Raw genomic sequence first — 24,553 nt, 5'->3', positions numbered from 1 at the left:
ACTCACCATTCTTCGTGCAGAGTTCTCACAAAAGTGTACAATTGTGTGGCATCCACCACAATCCCTATATAGAAGAATCCCATCATCCCTGGAGTTTCCCTGGGCCTTTCCATAGCCCCCCAGTCCCTCACCCCCTGAATTGTTTTCTGGCACCCTGCCCCCCTTTCTTTTTGAAGTGGTTGTTTTGCAGGAAACATCACCCTCTCTCATTTTACAAATACTGCAGACAGATTTTGAAGCCCAAAGCATCATAGAGGCAGCAGATCAGGACAGGGAGGATTGAGGCGGGGTGGCTCTACCCTGACTGTAAGAAGCACTTGAGAGACCTGCAAAAAGCCAACAGGAGAGGCAGAGACTGTGGGGGCCAATTGGTACAGGTCCTGCCCTGCATGACAGGGCCAGTGGCCCCCACAGTGCTGAGGATAAAATCCAACTGCTCATCCAGGCTGCTGGAGCCTCCTGCCTTCAGGCCACCCCACTGGCCTCTTGCCCACTGTGCCCCACTGTCCAAGCTCTCGCCTGCCCTGGGAGGGGCCCCTGCAGCTTCTTGTGCCGAGGTGCACGTCCCTCTCTTTTCCCATCTGGGCGCCTGCTGACATTGTGCCGTGAATTTGAACACCACCCCGCAGATGACCTGGCCTCAGCCCATGAAGTTTCCCTTTCGTCTTCTGCAGGGCACCGGCCCCTGATGCCATCTGATGGTTTCCCTGCTCACAGGATCTTCCATTTGCTTAGCCCCCCAGAGTGCCCAGCCCGAGTGAAGAGCATGCAGGAAACAAGCCCCTGTCCTCGTGGAGGCTACATTCCGAGAGGGGAGGTAGGCAACGCACACACAAACGACTCCGTAGTATGTCATGCTGCGATGCTGGCTGTGGAGGAAAATGAAGTGAGGCCTGGTGAAAGCCAGAGGCCATGGGGCTGCCGAGGAGGAACAGGGACAGGGCAGGATTTGCTTAGAGCAGGGCAGGTCGCGTGGGACTCTGCGGGCCACTGAAAGGAACTTGGCTTTTATTCAGAGGATGTTAAAGCGTGAGTGACATCCTCTGACCTTTTATAAAAGAAGCAAGAGTCTAGGGAGCCCGGGTAGAAGTGAGGGCGTCTGGAGGAGCCACAGCGGGCTCAGGGAGTGAGCCCACGCGAGGGCGCAGAGCAACTGGACGCTCCAACAGGGCTGGTGGGAGTGCCGAACGGTGTGCATCACCTTGGAAAGCAGGCAGTTTTTAATACCATGAAGCTCGTCCAGCCCTATGATTCGCATTTCCACTCCTAGGTATCACACTCAAGAGAAGTGAAGACGCCCACAAAGGGCTCTGCAGCAGCACTGTCGGTGAGAGCTGCATCCGGGGATGCATGGACTGGCCTGTCATTCCAGCACTTTGGGAGGCCGAGGTGGGAGCATCGCTGGAGCCCAGGAGTTCGAGACCAGCCTGAGACCTCCAGAGGTGGAGACCACCCCCCACCACCACCTCCACTAAAAACTGAAAAAGAAATTAGCTGGGTGTGGTGTGCGCCTGTAGTCCCAGCATTATCTATATGTTAAACTGATGTTTTAAATCAGAGTTGATATCCAAATAATTAAAGAATAAACAACAAGCACAGGGACTGGTGAGGGGCTGGGCCAGATTCTCTGCAACCCACATGGCTTCACCCACTTTCCAAACCCCTGGTTCCGTGAGGACCGAGAATGACCACCCCAGACTGTTCCAGAAACAGCCTGGGGATTCTGAATGTTTCCCAGAGAATCATTAGGAATTATCCCAGCGGCGCTGGAGTAAGTGGCCAACTTAAAGTTAAACGACACTGTCTGAAACAGTCGCGTAAGGGGTAAGGGCGGAAACCCTGGTTCTCACTGCGCTGCCGGCCCCCCGCCCCGCTCCACAGCCCCGCGCCGGCGCGGGCTCCCCGGGTCCCCGCAAGCCGCCGGGGGCGGGCCGGGGCGGGCCGGGGCGGGCCCGGGCGTGGGGGGCCGAAGGAGGAAGCGCGCGGGGCGCCATAAGGAGGAAGCGGGTAGTCGACCGTGTCCGCGCGCCTGGGAGACGCTGCCTCGGCCCGGACGCGCCCGCGCCCCCGCGGCTGGAGGGTGGTGAGTGCCCCCGCGCCCCTCCCGGGGTACGCGCCGAGCCCCAGCCCGGGACCCCTGCCTGCCGCCTGCCCCGGAGTGGAGCTCAGGGCCCGCCGCCCGCCCTGGGCCCGACCGCGGTGGGAGCCAGAGGAGGGGAGGCGGGGGGTCAGAGCCCCCGGCCTCAGCAGCGACCTGAGGGCCGGGTCTCTCCCGCCTCCCCTCCGCCCGGGCGCCCTCCTCGGCGCGGCCCGCAGGTCGGTGCTGAGGGTCGGGTCCGCCTCGGAGGCGGGGAAGGCTTTGTTGTGTCCTCTCCACGTGGCCTGGGGACTCAGGGGACGGGTGCGGGGCGCGGGGAGGGGGAGGGGCCGAGGCCAGCCCCGGAGAGGAGAAAACCCGCGGGCCTGGCCGGGTGCAGGCCACCCTTGCCGGCGGATCCGAATCCCCGCCCACGCCGTGGTCTTTCCAGCACCGCAGACACCTGCCGGCTCCTCCCGAGCGGAGCTCAGGGCTGACAGAGCGCGGTCAGAGCGGCCGCTTACTGGGGCTCGCCCGCTCCTTAGAGCACTGGCAATGATGTGCGGATCCTCGCTGCTGCTGCTGGGAAACTGTTGAGTGGCTGAATGACCCCCGGGGACCCTGGGAGAGCTCTGAAGCCCTCAGCCACCAAGTGGCTGGGCTGGCAAGGGTTCATTCATTCATTCAACAAATACGAATGTGCAGCGGTGCTGCACATTCGGTCATGATGGCTCGGTGGGCAGCGAGGGGCCGGCTGGAGGAGCACAGTGCGGATTCTGTAAGTGGGCTGGGGGCTGGGCCTTCTGCGGCTGGACCGGCCTTCACCTGCAGGCAGGGTTGGGGCAGGTGAGGAGCAGATGGACCCACCCAGAGCTCTTCCACCTTCTCAGGCTTGCACCCCCTTCCTGGAGCCTTATCCACACCCTCAGTCCTCGCTCTCACTGTGGGGGAGCTGCAGAGGATGCAGTTTTTCCACATTCCATCTCCACCCACAGGAGGCTTTGAGATGGGGGGAGCTCTCCTGGGCCTGAATGTGTGCCGTCCTGGGGCCCTGCAGTCCCCTGGGAGTGATGACCGAGACCAGATTCCCTGAGCCGGAGTCTTAAGGGTGTGGGGAGCGCAGAGGGATCCTCTGGCATCAGGAGTTGAGGTAGACAGAGCTCCAGGGAGGAACTGCTGGGAGGAGGACCCTGGCCAAGCCTCTGCCTGCGGCCCGGGATGTGCGTCCCTGCCCCTTCTGCCCCTCTTGCCCAGGGAGGGAAGAGGAAATGCGGGGTCAGCAGTTCGTGGCTGGGGTTTAAAGGCAGGGATCTCCCAGGAAGGGCACAGGAGCATGAGGAAGCAGCTCGTGTCTCTGTTCATGAGATGTGAGAGTGGTGACTGAGACGAGGGGTGCAGAGACCTGCCGTGGCTGGGGCGAGGTGCTGTTAGTGCTTCTGAGGAGGTTGGGCAGGATAGACGGTGGCTGTCAGGTGGTCTCAGGGTTGTGCAGGAGCTTGCCAGAGAGGGAAGCGGGGCATGCCCCCAGGGTGGTATGGGGGATTCTAGGGGGAGGGTGCCTGGGTGGGAAGGGGTGTCGCATGCCCAGCTCAGAGGCCTTGCTTAGGGGTGCTCACAGGCTCGGCTGACGTGAGGATGCTGATCGAAGGAGCTGAGGGTCCCACTCATTTGCAAGGGGGAACTGTCTGCCCAGGAGCCCCAGCATCCCCAGCAGTGCCCAGGCCCCTGGACTGACAAGGATGGATGAGGGTGATGGAGGCGGATGGACATTTGACACTGGAGCCTGCCTTCCAGGCAGAAGGGCCGTGAGTCATCCTCTCTCCGGTGCCAAGTGGAGGGGCTGAGCAGGTCCTCGACGTGACCGAGGACTGTGCCCATTTTTTCAGGGGACCCGGAGCGCTGGCTCTGGCTGTCAGCCCATGAGAGACCTCCCTGCAGAGCTGTGGCCTCTGGAAATGCTTCCTGTCGTTGACATCTGGTCACCACTCTCCAGCTGGGGCTGTGGAGGGCAGCACAGGCCTGGAGTGTCCCCGAGAGCAGCTGGGCGTCTGCCCCTGCCCACCCCACAGGGCCTCCCACTCACAGGGCCTAATTAGCAGCTCCATGGCTGCCATACCTGGCGGACCGCCCTCAGCGGCCACATATATCCTTGCCCCAAGCCAGTGACAGGTCTGAAGAAGACACTGATGGAGCTGAAGCACAGGACAGAGACAAGCACCTGTGTGCCGGACGCTCACGGAGCACTTGATGTGTGCTGACTGGCTCACATCACGGTGGTCAGACGAGGGTAGCATCCCCATTCTCCAGATGGTGTAACTGAGGCAAGGAGAGGCTAAGTAACTTGTCCAAGGTCACACCCGAGGGAGCTGGACTTCAGGGTCTCAGCTCTGAGCATCAGGCACACTGCCCAGATTCCCCCTCCACATGTCACACCTGTTAGGCCACTGGGGGTAAGGAGCCTTTCTGTGGCCTCGCTCCCCTGTGAGCCCCTGGGAGGGAGGCAGCCCAGATTCCAAGGCAGCGAGTGACGTGTGTGGGAAAGGGGAAGCTTCCGGGGCAGGGGTTCAGAAACCTCGCAGTGGGGTTTTCCCCAAGAGCCACTGCTGGCAGGTTCCTACAGCCCCATCCAGCCCCAACACAGCCTGCCTCTTTTCCTTCCTCTTCCTCCTTTTCTCTTTCTGCCTGCGTTGGTCCAAAATGGGGAAGTTTCACATAAATGGCAAACAGGCCACAAAGCAGCTATTTCTGGAGGTACTGCTGCCTTGCAGATTGAATTCTTGGTTGGCATTTTAGGTGTTTGTTTTCAGGATCCTTTTCTGTAGAAGAAGCCAACAACTAAGAAAAGGAGGAAGTGGCTTTGGGAGGCTGAGACGGGAGGATTGCTCGAGCCCGGGAGGTCAAGGCTATAGTGAGCTGTGATTGCACCGCCGCACTCCTTGAATCCTATCAGCTTGGCCAGGGTGGGGGTGGGAAGTGAGGTCTTAAAGGGGAAAGACCAGCCGGGCGCGGTGGCTCACGCCTGTAATCCCAGCACTTTGGGAGGCTAAGTTGGGTGGATCATGAGGTCAGGAGATCAAGACCGTCCTGACTAACACGGTGAAACCCCGTCTCTACTAAAAATACAAAAAATTAGCTGTGCGTGGTGGCGGGCACCTGTAGTCCCAGCTACTCGGGAGGCTGAGGCGGGAGAATGGCGTGAACTCAGGAGGCGGAGCTTTCAGTGAGCCGAGATCGCGCCACTGCACTCCAGCCTGGGGGACAGAGCGAGACTCCGTCTCAAAAAAAAAGGGGGGGAAAGATCACCATCTGGATCATAGACCAGACCTGAAAGGGGGCTGATCACTTTTAGGTACGTAGAGTAACTGGAAAGACACACTGTCCTAGTGGAAGCCGTGGGTGGCCTCTGTGGCTGCTGTGGCCCCAGGGGAGGAGATACCTGTCTTCTGGGGCTGCGGCTCAGTCTGGCTCCGGGTCCGGATCACCAGGGAGCTTTCTGCAGAGCATCCTGCCTGGGCTTTGCCTGGTCTGCATGGGATCCCCCAGCCTGTGGCTCAGCCCGCTTCTATGCTCACAGCCATGCTGGCGCCGGGGGCAGTCCTTGGCTTCCCTCCTCGTTGGCTTAACAAACCCCCTTTGTTCAGAGGAAGGAAAGTGTGTGCCGTGGCCTGGTGGGACAGGCTGGGCTTGGAGGTGCCAAATGTCCTGTGTGCTTGGGGACAGCTGCTGAACCTCACCGCCGCCGTCACGGCCCTTGGCCAAGAGCTTTCATCCAAGGCTGGCAGTAGTTGCTCTATTTCTGTTATGGGGCACCTCTGCATCTGTGTTTGGTTTAATTTGTGTAACTGAACGTCTCATTTTATTCCTCACATTCATTCTGTGAAGTTTCCCTTGTCTGGGTGAGTGTTCAGGTGACTACAACCCTGGGTCCGGGATGGGCGGTGTTCCAGGAGCTCCTGCTTGGGCCTCTCCCATTCTCCCCCAAAACCAAAGAGAAGGGAAAACCCTTTGTAAGTGGATGTCACATGTCAGGTGCTTTTTCTGATACTGCATGTGATCCCACAAGGCAGGGAGTGTCTCCTTTTACAGACGGGGAAGGTGAGATCACATTGCAGGTTCAAAGCCCGACATGACCTGTCCACCTTTACAGCTTCCCTCTCTGGGCTGGGAGTGCGTGAGGGCTTCTTAAAATGCAGATGGACTTGGGGGATTGAGCTTCTCTGGGGTTCTGGTGTTTTTCTAGGGAGAGCCATCTGGGGTCAGGGCTGGGGTGGGGACAGCAGGAGAACAGGACAGGAGTGGCAACCCAGGGCCAGGGAAGGGAGTAGGCAGGGGTAGCATATGGGGGTGGAAAGAAAGGGGCCAGTGGCACGAAGGCCCCTGGGAGGCAGCAGCGTGTCCCTCCTGGGGGTAAGTCCAGGAAGGTGGCCATCCCCGAGGAGCTCCGTTCCTGTGACAATGAGGCTAGGCCTGAGGGCACCGGAGGCCAGCGGGCAAGTGCACACCCCCAAGCCTGGCGAGGCACCACGTGACCAGGCCTGGTATTGGGACTGGGAGTGGCTCCTGCACCAGCTGGCATCTCCCTAGAGACAGGAAGGTGGGTGCCTCCTGGGTTCAGCTGGGAACTCTGAGCTTTGGGTGCTGGAGGTCACTGTGTTTGGGATGGCTGCCTCCTGGACCCAGCTGCCTCTGTGTGTGGAGTCAGTAAGGCACCGTCCTGGCCGCGGAACTGAGGCAGGCATGCTATGAGAAGATAAAATTGCCTTAACAACTGTCCCCAGGATCCTTCCAGCAGGCACTTCCTTGCTGTGCCCTGGAAAAGCGGGGTGGCACTCTGGATGACAGCACAGCCTCAGGGTGCTTCTCTGTGGCCCACACACCCTTCCGGCCCAATGGCCACCTCCGTTCCTGTTTACCCAAGCCCCACTTCCCCTGAAATCCAGGCAGGGAGAGATGGGGCCTGGCTGTGAGAACCCTGGCCCCAGGTGTCACCATTTCCCCAAAAGCCTTGTTTCTCCCTCTGGGTATCCCTGAGGACCCCTGCAGACATCCAGCCCCAAACCCGGCCAACTGAGCAGGGAGCCCAGCTAGGGGCCTTTGTGGAAGGGTCACCCGTGTACTCACACCAGCAGCCAGCCGCTCCTGGGTCATCAGCCCCTCCATAGGAGAGGGGAGGCGTTTCTGCCAGGGGCTGGGTGGCATTTCTGCCAGGCAGGGGCATGGCGTTGGCACGGCACAGGCCCTGCTGTGCTCTGTGAGGCTCTGCCCTGACTTTGACTCTGCCTGGGACGTGGTGACAGCCTTGTTCTTTATTTAGTTAGTTAGTTATTATTTATTTATTTATTTATTTTTGAGACGAGTCTCACTCTGTCGCCCAGGCTGGAGTGCAGTGGCACGATCTCTGCTCACTGCAAGCTCCACCTCCCAGGTTCACGCCATTCTCCTGTCTCAGCCTCCTGAGTAGCTGGGACTACAGGCGCCCACCACCACGCCCGGCTAATTTTTTTTTTTTTTTTGAGACGGAGTCTCGCTTTGTCGCCTAGGCCAGAGTGCAGTGGCGCGATCAGGGCTCACTGCAAGCTCTGCCTCCCGAGTTTCACGCCATTCTCCTGCCTCAGCCTCCCGAGTAGCTGGGACTACAGGTGCCCACCACCATGCCGTCTAATTTTTTGTATTTTTAGTAGAGGAGGGGTTTCACTGTGTTAGCCAGGATGGTCTCGATCTCCTGACCTCGTGATCCACCCGCCTCGGCCTCCCAAAGTGCTGGGATTACAGGCGTGAGCCACCGTGCGGCCCAGCCTTGTTCTTTATGACAGAGTCTACAGAGAGTTCAGGGAGGGGCGGACCAGGAGGCTTACCAGAGGCTCACCAGGGATTCTGGAGTGGCTGAGGGATACCTGCCTTCCCCTGCCATCCACCATGCCCCACCCAGAAGCCCAGGGCCTGGGCAGGGGAGGGAGACAGGACTCCCGGGTCACGGAGACCTGGAGAATAGGGGTCCACTGACTTCCGGGGCCTGTGGTGGAGCCTCCGACCTCTGGGAGGGGGCCCCAGTCACCTGAAGAGGCTCTTGCCGCCTCATGTCTCCTCCTGCTGGCTGCCTTTTCAAAAACCATTTGATTGAGACATACTGCACATGCCATAAAATTCACCCATTAAAGGGTACAGTTCAGTGGCTTAGTGTATTCACAGTGTGCGACCATCACCACCGCCTACAGGCAGAACATTTCAGTAACCCAAAGAGAAGCTCCAGATACACTGGCGGCTCCTCCGCAGCCCTGGCAGCCCTAATCTTTCTGTCTATGGATTTGCACATTTAGGACATTTCATACTAATGGAATCACACACTACGTGGTCTTTTGTGACTGACTTCTTTCATGTAGCATATTTTCAACTCATGTTACAGTAGGTGTCAATGTATCATTCATTTTTTATTTTGTATTTTTTGTAGAGACAGGGTCTCACTGTGTTGCCCAGGTTTGCCTCAAACTCCTGGGCTCAAGTGATCCTCCTGCCTTGGCCTCCCAAAGTGCTGGCCTTTTCTTGGCTACCAGAGGCAAATTCAAGCAGCAATGGAACTTTTCACTTTGCGGACCGTTTCTCCGTTTTCTCTCCGTGTCTCTGTTTCCCCCGCCCCTGACTCTGTGTTCTGTTGGTTTCTGGCTTACCCATGGCTTGGTGGCATCAGTGATTGAGCATTGGTTTGTGGTCATATTGTTTTGCTCATCTTTGTAGGCGGATGACAGAGATCAGTTCTCTGTGGTCAGATACGGATAATCTGGATGATTGGACTTCGTTCTCTGTGTCCTTAGCCTCTTTTGAGCTCAATTCAATTCAGAATTTTGTGTCCACCAGGAAGAATACCTCTTTGACACCTGGTCCAGGGAGTTTTCCAGTTTCTGTGTTTACTCTTGCCCTGGGGCTGAAGTTGTAATTCAGAAAGGCCTTTGCCTCTCACTAAGTGAATGTGGAAAACTTTTTTTGAGTCATTGGGTAAGGTCATGAAGTGTCTTGAATTGGAGGAACTCTATTCTGATTGGTTCGTGATTAGCTTATGTAAGTAAATATTTCTAAGATTTCCAGAACGTAGGAAAATCGTACTTCTAATAATTTATTTCTTTATTATAATTTTTTTTTTTGAGATGGAATCTCACTCTGTCACACAGGCTGGAGTGCAGTGGCGCGATCTCGGCTAACTGCAACCTCTGCCTCCTGGGTTCAAGAGAGTCTCCTGCCTCAGCCTCCCAAGTAGCTGGGATTACAGGTGTGTGCCACCATGCCCGGCTAATTTTTGTATTTTTAGTAGAGATGGGGTTTCACCATGTTGGCCAGGCTGGTCTCGAACTCCTGATCTCAGGTGATCCTCCTGCCTTGGCCTCCCAGAGTGCTGGGATTACAGGCGTGAGCCACCACGCCTGGCTGTACTTCTAATAATTTTAATGCACTAGACTTTAAATTTAAAAAGAAATTCTTGGCCGGGCATGGTGGCTCAGGCCTGTAATCCCAGCACTTTGGGAGGCTGAGGCAGGCAGATCACGAGGTCAGGAGATCCAGACCATCCTGGTTAACACAGTGAAACCCCGTGTCCACTAAAAAATACAAAAAATTAGCCGGGCGTGGTGGCAGACGCCTATACTCCCAACTACTTGGGAGGCTGAGGCAGGAGAATGGCGTGAACCCAGGCTGCGGAGGTTGCAGTGAGCAGAGATCACACCATTGCACTCCAGCCTGGGCGACAGAGTGAGACTCTGTCTCAAAAAACAAACAGACAAACAAAAAAGGCTGGGCGTGAAGTGGCTCACGCCTGTAATCCCAGCACTTTGGGAGGCCGAGGCGGGTCGATCACCTGAGGTCGGGAGTTTGAGACCAGCCAGGCCAACATGGAGAAACCCCCTCTCTACTAAAAATACAAAATTAGCCCGGCATAGTGGTGCACGCCTGTAATTCCAGCTACTCGGGAGGCTGAGGCAGGAGAATCGCCTGAGCTTGGGAGGCGGAGCTTGCAGTGAGCTGAGATCGCACCACTGCACTCCAGCCTGGGTGACAAAGTGAGACTCCATCTCAAAAAAAAAAAAAAAAGAAAGAAAGAAATTCTTCTTACAGAAACAAACTGGAATATTTTAAGAATCTTAAGTTCAGGCCAGGTGCAGTGGCTCACACCTGTAATCCTAGCAATTTGGGAGGCTGAGGCAGTAGGATGTCTTGAGTCCAGGAGCTCGATACCAGCCTGGGCAACATGGCAAGACCTTGACTCTACAAAAAATGAAAGATTAGCCGGGCATGGTGGTTGTGCCTGTAGTCCCAGCTCTGGAGGCTGAGGTGGGAGGATCGCCTGAGCCCGGGAGGTTGAGGCTGTAGTGAGCTGTGACTGCACCACTGCAGTCCAGCCTGTGGAACAGAGCCAGACCCTGTCTCCAATAATAATAATAACAATAATCATCTAAGTTCACGTAATTGATGTAAATCTTTGGCAAATGAGACTAATAATTTGGGTTTAAAAAAGCTATGTCTTTTCTTCAGTTTTTTTTTTATTATTATACTTTAAGTTTTAGGGTACATGTGCACAACGTGCAGGTTTGTTACATATATATATATACATGTGCCATGTTGGTGTGCTGCACCCATTAACTCGTCATTAGGTATATCTCCTAATGCTATCCTTCCCCCCTTTTCTTCAGCTTATCAGCATTAGCTATAATACAGGTGTACCTTTTATTCTACTTGGCTTCCTCCCCTAAACTTCTACGGGTTTACTTATCAAATCAGCTAATATTACTGTTACATAATGTTTAAGATTATGAAAAATATAAGTTTGTGTTCAAATAAATGTGTTCATTATTCTGAAAGTGTACTGTACCAAAATAAAGCTTAGGCAACTTAAAACCTTGGACTGATATTAAATGGAGTTGAGTAGGTATTCTTTGGATATCGACATACTTACTCGGTAAGACAGAATAGTAAAACATTGGTTACTAGGTATACCTAGGTTTTTTTCAGCTCTAAAAAGAGGCCGTATCTTGGCCTGCAGTCATGACCTTGGCAAGTCACTTCTTTCAATGCCTCAGTTCCCCATCTGTCAAATGGGGGTGATCACACTGACCTAGCTCACAGGGGTGTTGTTATGAGGCATTGTAAGTGAAAGTTAATAGAATACCACAGGGTGCTCTGTGGAGGATGTCTTGGGTGCTCTGTGGAGGATGTCTTGGGTGCTCTGTGGAGGATGTCTTGGGCCCTCTGTGGAGGATGTCTTGGGTGCTCTGTGGAGGATGTCTTGGGTCCTCTGTGGAGGATGTCTTGGGTGCTCTGTGGAGGATGTCTTGGGTCCTCTGTGGAGGATGTCTTGGGTGCTCTGTGGAGGATGTCTTGGGCGCTCTGTGGAGGATGTCTTGGGTCCTCTGTGGAGGATGTCTTGGGCCCTCTGTGGAGGATGTCTTGGGTCCTCTGTGGAGGATGTCTTGGGTGCTCTGTGGAGGATGTCTTGGGTGCTCTGTGGAGGATGTCTTGGGTGCTCTGTGGAGGATGTCTTGGGTGCTCTGTGGAGGATGTCTTGGGTGCTCTGTGGACGATGTCTTGGGTCCTCTGTGGAGGATGTCTTGGGTGCTCTGTGGAGGATGTCTTGGGTCCTCTGTGGAGGATGTCTTGGGTCCTCTGTGGAGGATGTCTTGAGCCGGACACACAAGCTTTGGTCCTCACTGAGCTGTCTCCAAGACTGAAACTACTTACTGACTCGGCAAATTCTCTACCCCCCACCCCTCATCAAATCTGCTAGTTCAGATGTTGACAGTGTTTTCACGAATGTTGGAATCTTACTAGTCCAGACTTACTTAGGATGTTGTTGGGGAAGGCACTTGGGATTTTCTGTGTCTTGCATTCACAGAGGGAGGCCATTTCAGATGCAGGAGCATTGGATTAGGGAATCGTGAGGCAGAGATGCTACTGCTTATTTCTCTCTGCAGGTTGGGGATGAAAGTTCCATTCCGCATGGGTTTGAAGCAGACTCAGACTGCTTTGTCTCCAGATCAAAGCAACCCTCAATGGTTTTGATTTATGTCATTGCTTACCACTCCCCAACCGATCCCAGGACAGCTGGGTCACTGTACCCCTTTGTGGTATCTGTACCCGGGCCTCTCCTTCCTCATAGGGACAGCTGATTCAATAAATGTGACCACCTTATTTCCACCCCCCCCAAAAAAAGCTACATTGGAATTATTTTTCCTAGAAATGTGTGTAACACTCAGAATTGGGCGTTGATCCTTAAAGCTTCATCTGATTCACTGTATTCAGCATCTGTGATCTCTTAGTGTCTGCAGTCTTAACCTAATCTTGACCTTTTTTCCCTCTGGTTTGAGAAAACTTTGGACACTATTTCTGCTTGCCCAGGTGTGGGCTCAAGAGCCTTACTCTTTCCATCTCAGTGTAGGGGCACAGCCAGCGCCTCTTCCCAATAGGGCTCTTTCTCCTTTCCCCCTCCTTGGCCCTAGATTTGTAATCCATGAAAAAGCACAAGGTCCTGGCTGCTTGCAGTCACATTCTGGTTCTCTGTGTTTTGTGGACTGTGCTCTCACTGTTCACCCAGCACTAGTAGTACCAGACGGTTCTGTGGAGTCCTGGGGAATGGAGAGAGCACAGTCTGACGCCCTGCCAAGTAGCCATGAGTTGACTTGCCCATGGTCCGCTGGCTTTCCCACCACTTCCTACAGGATGGGATCTAAGAGACTCAGTAGCTGGGTTTCTTTCAGCACGCTGTACTGTCCCAAGTAGCAAACAAATCACTCTGTAGCCAGATTTCTGAATGGAAATGAGAAATTGAATTCTCCATGGACTTTTAGGTTTATGGGGGAGTTTTGGTTGTGTTTCCTGGTTTTATTTCAGCCAAACATGTCTGCTTTTGATTTTTTTTAAAAAAAATTATAAGTGGTCTATATATATGTTCACCTTTTAAATGTCAATGTTTAAAAAGAGTAAGCATTTATGTGTTTCCATAACTGACATCTGATACAGACCTCATTCTCTCCCCCTCTTCTACCCTTCTCTTTTCCCTCTTTTCATACTCTTGTATTGGTTCTAATAAATGGTTGCTTTTCAAAAAAAAAAAAGTATGTTTTCATGTTGAGGAAGCATAGAAGGGTGCGAGTGGCTGTGAAGGCTATGGTGTGTGTGCCCACAGGCATCTGCTAAACATGTGTCTGGCAGACAGCTCTCAACTGTCAGCCTGCGGTTCTCTGTAAAATGGAAGTCAGTTACTTTGTTAAAAGTTATAATAAGGCCAGGCACGGTGGTTCACGCCTGTAATCCCAGCACTTTGGGAGACCAAGGCGGGCGGATCACCTGAGGTCAGAAGTTTGAGACCAGCTTGACCAACATGGAGGAACCCTGTCTCTACTAAAAATACAAAAATTAGCCAGGTGTGGTGGCGGTCACCTGTAATCCCAGCTACTCGGGAGGCTGAGGCAGGAGAATCACTTGACCCAGGAGACGAAGGTTGCAGTGAGCTGAGATTGTGCCACTGCACTCCAGCCTGGATGACAGAGCCAGACTATGTCTCAAAAAAAAAAAAAAGTTATAATTAATACAGATGATGGAGACAAACAGCTATGTAAATGCTTTTATTTTTCAAAGAAAAAATACAGGTGGCCAGGCGAGGTTTCTCACGCCTGTAATCCCAGCACTTTGGGAGGCTGAGGCGGGTGGATCGCCTAAGGTCAGGAGTTTGAGACCAGCCAGGCTAACATGGTGAAACCTCATCTCTACTAAAAATACAAAAATTAGCCAGATGAGGTGGTGCATGCCTGTAATCCCAGCTACTTGGGAGGCTGAGGCAGGAGAATCGCTTGAGCCCGGGAGGCGGAGGATGTAATGAGGCAAGATCGCGCCATTGCACTCCAGCCTGGGTGACAGAGTGAGACTCCGTCTTAAACAAACAAACAAACAAACAAACAGGTTTTGTTTTCTTTCCTCAAAGCAGCACTTCTCAAACTTTTTGGTCTCTAGATCCCTTTATATATAAAAATTATTGAGGAACCAAAAAGCGTTTGATTAAGTAGGCTTTTATCCCTATATTCTGTGTTAGAATTAAAACTGAGAAATTTTAAAAATAGGCCAGTCACAGTGGTCCTTACCTGTAATCCCAGCACTTTGGGAAGCTGAGGCAGGAGGATCACTTGAGCCCAGGAGTTTGAGGCTGTAGTGGGCCATGATCGTGCTACTGCACTCTAGCCTGCTTGACAGAGTGAGAGCCTGTCTCCAAAAAAAAAAAAAAAAAAAAAAAAAAAAAAAAAATTTGTTCATTCATTTGAAATTTGTGAAATTGTTTAATTAAATTAATTAATAATTAATTTTGAGACGGAGTCTTGCTCTGTTGACCAGGCTGGAGTGCAGTGGCCTGATCTTGGCTCACTGCAACCTCTGCCTTCTGGGTTCAAGCAATTCTTCTGCCTCAGCCTCCCGAGTAGCTGGGTTACAGGTGCACGCCATCATGCCCGGCTAATTTTTGTATTTTTAGTAGAGACGGGGTTTCACCATATTGGTCAGGCTGGTCTCAAACTCCTGACCTCAGGTGATCCACCTGCCTCGGCCTCCCAAAGTTCTGGGATTACGAGCGTGAGCCACCTCGCCTGGCCGACGTAACTATTTTATAAAACAAAACATTTCTATTGAGAAGAACAGCATTGCGTCAGTGTTTCTGCAGATCTCCTAGGTGTCTGACTGAATAGAGGATACCTGGACTCTCGGTTGTTGCAGTACCTCTTTTGCTCAGCCCCTGGGAAAGTCCACTGTACCCTCATGAGAGAATGACAGAAGAAACTGTGTTATGGAAGCTTTTCAACCTCACAGATTCTCTGAAAAGGGCCTCAGGCACCCTAGGATATCCTGGTCCACACTCTCTCCTAAAGCGATTTACCAGTGTTTTCCAGAATATGGTAAAAATGACAAAAAACATAGTGAAGGGCAAAACTAGGTATGTGCCTTTTATCATCATGGTACCTGAGTCTGAAAAGCAGCAATGAATTATGTCACAATTTTAGCAAAGTTTGCTGGCCTTGATGGTCTTGCCTTCTTTGTTTACTCATTAATGCCTTTGCCTTCAAAGTGAAAGATTATGGCCAGGCGCGGTGGCTCATGCCTGTAATCCCAGCACTTTGGGAGGCCGAGGCGGGTGGATCACGACGATGTCAGGAGATCGAGACCAGCCTGGCTAACACGGTGAAACCCCGTCTCCACTAAAAATACAAAAAATTAGCCGGGCGTGGTGGCGGGCGCCTGTAGTCCCAGCTACTCGGGAGGCTGAGGCAGGAGAATGGCGTGAACCCGGGAGGCAGAGCTTGCAGTGAGCCGAGATCGCGCCACTGCACTCCAGCCTGGGCGACAGAGCGAGACTTCATCTCAAAAAAAAAAAAAAAAAAAAGTGAAAGATTATTCTTTCCTTTCTGTGTAATGCACCTGGATGGCAGAGGTTCTGTATAGCAGAATCATTTTTGATTCTTTATGTTGACTTTATTATGTTTGTGCTTATTTAAGGGGAAAAAACAAAGAACAAAGGTTCATCACTTGTGAAAGATCAGGTTTGTTTTGTTAATGGATAATCAAGTCTTCTCTCTCAGACACCCGCGAGCCTGCCTTAAACAACTGTCCAGATTGCCTCTAAAACTGTCCCTGAGACTCTGAGTGCCCCTGGAAAATCACAAAGATTTGGTCATTCACCTTATAAAAAGAAAAATGCCATAGACATAATGAGGTTTGTTTTAAGCGTTATCTTGTAAGACCCGCACGGGAAGAGTGGTTGTCAAATCACGAGACGCTGGCCACAGCTCCTTGGTTCGGTGTGTATGTGTAAATGTTATTCATGGAAATAATTCAGAAGTTCTGGGCTTGGCGGGAGGCCCCGTGCTTGTCAGTGCCCTCCCTTGCTCTGTGTAAGATATTTTCATTCAGAAAATATCTGAATGAAATATTCAGAAATATCTGAATAACGCATCTGGCCAGATGCATTAGAAAATCGTTATGAAAAGAGACTTTGAGTCTTCCCATGCTGATGTTCCCCACGTGGGAAAGGATTGCCTGGTGCTTTCACCAGTGACTAATAGAGCCTCTGGGCCCAGGCTTGTGCACGGACATTACCTCAATGGCTCTCAGACCACCCCAGCGCGCCGGGCCAGGGCTTCGTGAGGCTGGAAGCTGGCTCCGAGTCCTGCAGAATGCGACGGGCTGCTGAGGGAACTGAATTGTGGTGGTTTGCTTAGAATATAGCTGATGTGTTCATTTCTGTTTTCTAGATGTAAGAGGAAATGCTTTCTCATTCTTAGTGTCTGTAATCCGTAATGATTTAGTAGGCTCTGCTCTGGTAGATGGATATGAAACTTTTTTTTTTTTTTTTTTGAGACAGATTCTTGCTCTGTTACCCAGGCTGGAGTGCAGTGGCACGATCTCACCTCACTGCAACCTCCGCCTCCTGGGTTCAAGCGATTCTTCTGCCTCAGCCTCTCGAGTAGCTGGGACTACAGTTGCCCATCACCTCACCCGGCTAAGTTTTTGTATTTTTAATAGAGCTGGGATGTAGAGTAGAGATGTTGGCCAGGCTGGTCTTGAACGCTTGACCTCAAGTGATCTGCCCTCATCAGCCTCCCAAGGTGCTGGTAGTATAGGCATGAGTCATTGTGCCCGGCCAGATATGAAACTTTTTTTTTTTTTTTTTTTTGAGATGGAGTCTCACTCTGTCGCCCAGGCTGGAGTGCAGTGGCACAATCTCGGCTCACTGCAAGCTCTGCCTCCCGAGTTCACGCCATTCTCCTGCCTCAGCCTCCTGAGTAGCTGGGACTACAGGCGCCCACCACCACGCCCGGCTAATTTTTTGTATTTTTAGTAGAGACTTAGGGTTAGCCAGGATGGTCTCGATCTCCTGACATCGTGATCCACCCGCCTTGGCCTCCCAAAGCGCTGGGATTACAGGCGTGAGCCACCTCGCCTGGCCGAAACATTTCTAAATGATATTGCTTTCTCGGTGAACCCCCATTCTCACTGTCTCCTTATTTTTTTGGTGATATAGTTATTTGCATAGGTTCAGTAAGAATCTGTCCTTTTTAAAATTGAAATTTGAAATTTAAAAAATTTTAAACTTTAATAATAATAATAATTTTTAGAGATGGGGCCTCACTATGTTGCCCACGCTGGCCTTGAGCTCCTGGGCTTTCAAGCAGTCCTCCCACTGCAGCCTTCTGAGGAGCTGAGATTACAGGTGCACACCACTACACCTGGCTCTGTTTTTTGTTTGTTTGTTTTGAGACGGGGTCTCACTCTGTCACCCAGGCTGGAGTGCAGTGGCATGATCTCGGCTCACTGCAACCTCCGCCTCCTGGGTTTAAGCGATTCTCCTGCCTCAGCCTCCTGAGTAGCTGGGATTACAGGTGCACGCCCGGCTAATTTTTGTATTTTTAGTAGAGACGGCGTTTTCTCCATGTTGGCCAGGCTGGTCTTGAACGCCTGACCTCAAGTGATCCACCTGCTTTGGCCTCCCAAAATGCTAGGATTACAGGTGTGGGCCACCGCACCCAGCCCACACCTGGTTCTTTTGTTTTTTTTTTTGTTTTTGTTTTGTTTTTTTTTTTTTTTTTGAGACGGAGTCTTTTTCTGTCGCCAGGCTGGAGTGTAGTGGCGTGATCTCGGCTCACTGCAACCTCCACCTCCCGGGTTCAAGTGATTCTCCTGCCTCAACCTCCTGAGTAGCTGGGACTACAGGCGTGCACCACCATGCCCAGCTAATTTTTGTATTTTTAGTAGAGACAGGGTTTCACCATGTTGGCCAGGATGGTCTCGATCTCTTGACCTTGTGATCCACCCACCTCGTCCTCCCAAAGTGCTGCGATTACAGGCATGAGCCACCACGGCCGGCCCACCTGGCTCTTTTTTAAGTGTATATTTTTTATCGTGGTAAAATAGATATAGCATAAGATTTCCCACTTTAAGCATTTTTAAGCGTACAGTTCAGTGGCATTCAGTACAGTCTCATTGTCGTGCAACCATTACCACCAACCATCTCCAGAACTTTTTCACCTTTCAAAACAGAAATGGCACCATTAAACGCTAACTTGCCACCCCCAGCCCTTGGCAGGTGCCTTTGTACTTTCTGATCCTTGTGAAGTTGACTACTCTGGGCACCCCTTGGAGATAGAACCACATGTATTTGTCCTTTCATGACTGGCCTAGTTCACCCAGCATAGTGTCTTCAAGTTCATCTGTGTTGTAGCGTGTGTCCATTGTATGTCACCCCATGTTTTATTTTTCCACTCATCTGTTAGACATCTGGACTATTTTGGCCTTTTGTTTGCTGTTAGCATGGGTGTGCAAATGTGTGTTTCAGGCTCTACTTTTCAGTTCTTCAGCATAATACCCAAAAGCTGAATTCTAGGTCAAATGGCAGTTCTAAGTTTAATTTTTTGAGGGACTGGCATCTGTGCCTTTTCTCAAACTAAAATATAACTGGATAAGTTCCTAGTGCAGCCAGGGCCTTCCCTGGAATGCCGTATTTGTGAAGGATGCTGACCAGCCACTTCTAGAGGAACTGAGGCGACCGTGGACTCAGTGCCTGCGAGGTCTCGGCCTCCTGGAAAGAGTAGCTCGGCCCCAGCTCACAGCGTGGCAGGAAGGTCACTTGCCAGCAGCTGGGGAACTTAAGCTCTTTGAGGGACCTGAATAAAAGAGACATGAGACTGAATGTACAAACAGACATGACTGGACCCCATTACCTTCAAGGACCCCCAGGAGGCCACAGGCCAGCTTGTGGAGCCGGGTGCTGTCACTAGCAACCATCCGGGAAGCCATGCAGTAACTAGAGTCTATGCTGTCAGCCCCACATGGCCAGGGCTTGATTGACTGGCAGCTTCCTGAAGTTTTGTCTCTGCTTCCATCCAACTTGAGACCAAGTAGAGAATCCATAGGTGCACGTAATGGATTGATGGGTAGCTTCCCTTGGAGCCTCTCCCAGGCAAACGCGAGTGACAGCGGCCGAGTCCCTTGCTGTTGGGAGCTCTGAGAACACACCCTCTCGCCTCACCTTTGGGTGGGCTTCACTCGCACAGGCACTACAGGAGAAACCTGCTGGAATTGCTTTTTTTCTTTTTTGAGACGGAGTCTCGCTGTGTCGCGCAGGCTGGAGTACAGTGGCGCTATCTCGGCTCACTGCAAGCTCCGCCTCCCGGGTTCATGCCATTCTCCTGCCTCAGCCTCCTGAGTAGCTGGGACTACAGGCGCCCGCCACCACGCCTGGCTAATTTTTTTGTATTTTTAGTAGAAACGGGGTTTCACCGTGTTAGCCAGGATGGTCTGGATCTCCTGACCTTGTGATCCGCCCGCCTCGGCCTCCCAAAGTGCTGAGATTACAGGCATGAGCGACCGCGCCTGGCATTTTTTTTTTTTTTTTTTTTTTTTTTTTGGGACAGAGTCAGGCTCTGTTGCCCAGGCTGGAGTGCAGTGGCGTGATCTCGGCTCGCTGTAACCTCCACCTCCCGGGCTCAAGCAATCCTTCCCCAGTAGCTGGGACTACAGGCACACGCCACCATGCCTGGCTAGTTTTTGTATATATTATAGAGACTGGGTTTCACCAGATTGCCTAGGCTGGTCTTGAACTCCTGGGCTCAGGTGATCTGCCTGCCCTGGCCTCCCAAAGTGCTGGGATTACAGGCGTGAGCCAGCGTGCCCGGCCAAAGCCTGGTGGTTTCTTAGGCTTAGTTTCCAGCCCTCCAAATAGCAGATTGTTGATGGTTGGTGTTCAAGGGCAATCTAAGATTCCTTTTGAAGATAGCCAGGGAGAAGCTGCTTTTGTGCCCTCATTGCTGTTTGACACTGCATGGCCCTAAATTAGTCAAAGAAGCATAAGGAGGCTTAGTTAAATTGAACTCTCACTGCACCATGTAATGGTCAGGTCAGTCTCATGAGTCCTTCCCTTTTGTGTTAAAGAATCCTTTGCGGCCGGCATAGTGGCTCACGCCTGTAATCCCAGCACTTTGAGAGGCTGAGGGGGGTGGATTGCAAGGTCAGGAGTTTGAGACCCGCCTGGCCAACATAGTGAAACCCCATCTCTGCTAAAAATACAAAAATTAGCTGGGCATGATGGTGCATGCCTATAGCCCCATCTGCTTGGGAGGCTGAAGCAGGAGAATCACTTGAACCCAGGAGGTGGAGGTTGCAGTGAGCCGAGATTGTGCCATTGCACTCCAGCCTGGGTAACAGAGCGAGACTCCATCTCAAGAAAAAAAAAAAAAGAAAGAAAGGAAAGGAAGGAAAGAAAGAAGGAGGGAAGGAAAGAAGGAAAGAGACAGAAAGGGAGAGAAACAAAGAAAGGAAAGAAAGAAAGAAAGAAAGAGAAAGAAAGAAAGAATGAAAAGAAAAGAAAAGGACAGAAAGAAATGAACTTTGCCCAGTGGAAAACGACCAGTGCCTTGTGGCTGTTGGGCCCAGTTTTGCGTCAGTTTGTGAACACATTTCCAGTTTCCCCGTTGCCTGCGCACACAGTTCTTGGACTCCTTTGAATGGTTTTAACATCGCTGTTTCCCCTGTTAAAAAATGAGTTAATAAAACCTTTCACAGGTGTTCACGTAAGAACAACAACAGGCCGGCTGCAGTGGCTCACGCCTGTAATCCCAGCACTTTGGGAGGCCGAGGGAGGGTGGATCATGAGGTCAGGAGTTCCAGACCAGCCTGGCTAACATAGTGAAACCCCATCTCTTCTAAAAATACAAAAATTAGTCAGGTGTGGTGGTGTGTGCCTGTAATCCTAGCTACTCAGGAGGCTGAGGCAGGAGACTTGCTTGAACCCAGAAGGCAGAGGTTGCAGTGAGCCGAGATCGTGCCATTGTACTCCTGCCTGGGCGACAGAGTGAGACTCCGTCTCAGAAAAACAAACAAACAAACAAAAAACCAAAAAAGGAAATCACCTTCTCCAAACCCTTTATTTTTCTTTTCTTTTTTTTTTTTTGAGACGGAGTTTGCTCTTGTCGCCCAGGCTGTAGTGCAGTAGTGCGATCTCTGCTCACTGCAACCCCCGCCTCCCAGGTTCAAGTGATTCTTCTGCCTTAGCCTCCTGAGTAGCTGGATTACAGGTACGCGCCACCACACCCGGCTAATTTTTGTATTTTTAGCAGAGACAAGGTTTCACCATGTTGACCAGGATGGTCTCAGTCTCTTGACCTCGTGATCCACCCGCCTCAGCCTCCCAAAGTGCTGGGATTACAGGCATGAGCCACCACGCCCGGCCTCCAAACCCTTTATTTTTCTGAAGACACCAAGGCCCAAAAAAGTGAAGTGTCAGGAATTCCTTTCCCTACCCCTCTGCTTTTCTGATTAATTCTTGGGCATTCTTCAGCCCTGACCCAAATGGCACTGCCCCTTCTCTGGGTCATCAATCTAGGCCATGGTCCATGTGTGTTCACATTTCCAGGTTGGAGCTTTCCTTGGCACTGCACGGAGCATGCTGTGAAGTTTGGTGGGTGGATCGACGTTCCTAGAGCAGCACGATGTTCCTAAATTAGCGGGCATGGTGCTGGGCGCCTGTAGTCCCATCTACTCGGGAGGCTGAGGCAGGAGAATGGCGTGAACCTGGGAGGCGGAGCTTGCAGTGAGCTGAGATCATGCCACCGCACTCCAGCCTGGGCGACAGAGCAAGACTCCGACTCAAAAAAAAAAAAAAGAAAAGAAAAGAAAAAAAGAAATTCAGGCTGGGTACGGTGGCTCACGCCTGTAATCCCAGCATTTTGGGAGGCCGAGGTGGGCAATCATGAGGTCAGGAGTTCAAGACCAGCCTGCCCAACATAGTGAAAGTCCGTCTCTACTAAAAATACAAAAATTAGCCGGGTGTGGTGGCACACACCTGTAGTCCCAGTTACTCAGGAGGCTAAGGCAGGAGAATCGCTAGAATCTGGGAGGCGGAGGTTGCAGTGAGCCAAGACCATGCCATTGTACTCCAGCCTGGGTTACACAGGTGAGACTCTGTCTCCAAAAAAAACACAAACAAAAACAAAAACAAAAAAACTGGAAAAGAAATTCAGTGAGTCAGCTGTTTCCTGTGAGTGGGACTAGGAAGACAGGGATGATGTTGACCAAGGAGAGGACTGCCCTGCAGAGATCTGGCCCTTAAAAATCTTCTTCTGGGAGCACCTGTGTGCTGTGCTTGTCCCTGTGTGGCCCATGCCTCTATCTAACCAACTGCATGGGTTTTCAATGAGTTCCAGGACATTTGGCTTCCAGAGTGCATGGGAGGCACATAGGCCTCAGAAGCAAAGCTGGCATCTGAGCATACTCGTGAGGGCCTGGCGCCCCCTGGCTCAGCAGCAGCGAAGCTGCCCCCTGCCCTCCCTGGGCACCCTGGAGCCTCAGTCGTGTCTCCGAAACCAGGGCAGAAGCGCCTTCCTGGCGAGGCTGCAGTGAGGATTGGAGGGGAGGCCTGCGGAGGGGCCTGGCGGTGCCTGCTGGGGTCCTTGTTGTCAGAGATGGTATTTGTCACCCCCGTCCGGCAAAGTCCTGGAGACTGGGGGAATGTCACCCCCATCCTGCAGTCCTGGAGACTGGGGGAATGTCACCCCCGTCCGGCAGAGTCCTGGAGACTGGGGGAATGTCACCCCCGTCCGGCAGAGTCCTGGAGACTAGGGGAATGTCACCCCCATCCAGCAGAGTCCTGGAGACTGGGGGAATGTCACCCCCATCTGGCAGAGTCCTGGAGAATGGGGGAATGTCACCCCCATCCTGCAGAGTCCTGGAGACTGGGGGAATGTCACCCCGGTCCTGCAGAGTCCTGGAGACTGGGGGAATGTCACCCCCGTCCGGCAGAGTCCTAGAGACTGGGGGAATGTCACCCCCATCCAGCAGAGTCCTGGAGACTGGGGGAATGTCACCCCCGTCCTGCAGAGTCCTGGAGACTGGGGGAATGTCACCCCGGTCCTGCAGAGTCCTGGAGACTGGGGGAATGTCACCCCCATCCGGCAGAGTCCTAGAGACTGGGGGAATGTCACCCCCATCCAGCAGAGTCCTGGAGACTGGGGGAATGTCACCCCGGTCCTGCAGAGTCCTGGAGACTGGGGGAATGTCACCCCCGTCCGGCAGAGTCCTAGAGACTGGGGGAATGTCACCCCCATCCGGCAGAGTCCTGGAGACTGGGGGAATGTCACCCCCGTCCTGCAGAGTCCTGGAGACTGGGGGAATGTCACCCCCGTCCTGCAGAGTCCTGGAGACTGGGGGAATGTCACCCCCATCTGGCAGAGTCCTGGAGACTGGGGGAATGTCACCCCCATCTGGCAGAGTCCTGGAGACTGGGGGAATGTCACCCCCGTCTGGCAGAGTCCTGGAGACTGGGGAAATGGCACATGCAGGGCTCGGCACCTCACCCTGCTCACTGCGAGGGCCTCGGGGATCCTGGCTGTGAGTGTCCTGGCATGAGGGCAGCCTCACTGAGGTGAGGCGGGGTATTTCCCGTTTCCCATCTGCCTGGCCGTCTTCCCACTGGCCCTTGGAAGAGAGAGGGCATGAACTCCTGGCTGCGTGAGTTTCCTTCTTACTGGCAACTTTGTTTAGGAGTTGGGGTGGGCATAGTGCCGCTATTGACGGGGGAGCCTCTGTGGTTTCCAGGGCGTCTGCATCCACGCCCTCCTAGGCCCACTCACAGCTGCAGTTGACTCATTGGATTTCTTCTTAAGTGACAAATGAAGCCAGAGGTTACCCGATGCAGGGCTGGTGCTCCACCTAAAGTTGACCAGCCAGGCCTAGGAATGCCGCTCCCTGCTCCTAAAGCCCTCCAAGACCGTTGCCTAGGGGAGGCGGCCTCATGTCCCAAGGGATGGGGCCCCCAGGGTCTGGGCCGTGTGGCCTCAAGGCACAGCCCAGGGGAGCTGCCCTCACTCTGTCCTCTCCCGAGACTGCCACAACACCTCGCCCCTCTGTTATCCCATATGATCATGGATTTGATAGAAAATGTCCCATTGGGGGGCTGGGCACGGTGCTTCACGCCTGTAATCCTAGCACTTTGGGAGGCCGAGGCAGGCGGATCATGAGGTCAGGAGATCAAGACCATCCTGGCTAACATGGTGAAACCCCGTCTCTACTAAAAATACAAAAAATTAGCCAGGCGTGGTGGCGGGCGCCTGTAGTCCCAGCTACTCGGGAGGCTGAGGCAGGAGAATGGCGTGAACCCGGGAGGCGGAGCTTGCAGTGAGCCGAGATTGGGCCACTGCACTCCAGCCTGGGTGACAGAGCGAGACTCCATCTCAAAAAAAAAAAAAAAAAAGACAGACCGGGCGTGGTGGCTCATGCCTGTAATCCCAGCACTTCGGGAGGCCAAGACGGGCGGATCACAAGGTCAGGAGATCCAGACCATCCTGGCTAACACGGTGAAACCCCGTCTGGACGAAAAATACAAAAAGTTAGCTGGGCGTGGTGGCAGGCACCTGTAGTCCCAGCTACTCGGGAGGCTGAGGCAGGAGAATCCCTGGAACCTGGGAG

The 24,553-nt window shown here is 52.7% G+C and overlaps 1 protein-coding gene across 3 annotated transcripts in view; it reads left to right on the top strand.

Moving 5' to 3' along the window:
- The first annotated feature begins 1,933 nt into the window (after positions 1 to 1,933).
- BID (BH3 interacting domain death agonist) overlaps positions 1,934 to 24,553 on the top strand; it is a 41,041-nt gene continuing 18,421 nt past the window's right edge. Inside the window, exon 1 of one of the 3 annotated variants that reach the window (XM_055374862.2) lies at positions 1,934 to 2,083. The gene's annotated coding sequence lies outside the window, so the exon portion shown is untranslated. Of the gene's footprint in view, positions 2,084 to 2,442; positions 2,856 to 24,553 lie in introns of those variants that run through there. The other 2 variants (XM_055374864.2, XM_004062984.5) reach the window with 2 other exon arrangements.

Source organism: Gorilla gorilla, chromosome 23, assembly GCF_029281585.2.
Source record: "Gorilla gorilla gorilla isolate KB3781 chromosome 23, NHGRI_mGorGor1-v2.1_pri, whole genome shotgun sequence".
Classification (NCBI taxonomy): Eukaryota; Metazoa; Chordata; class Mammalia; order Primates; family Hominidae; genus Gorilla; species Gorilla gorilla.
Note: the sequence above shows the minus strand (reverse complement) of the source record. Positions and strands in the feature narration are given on the sequence as shown.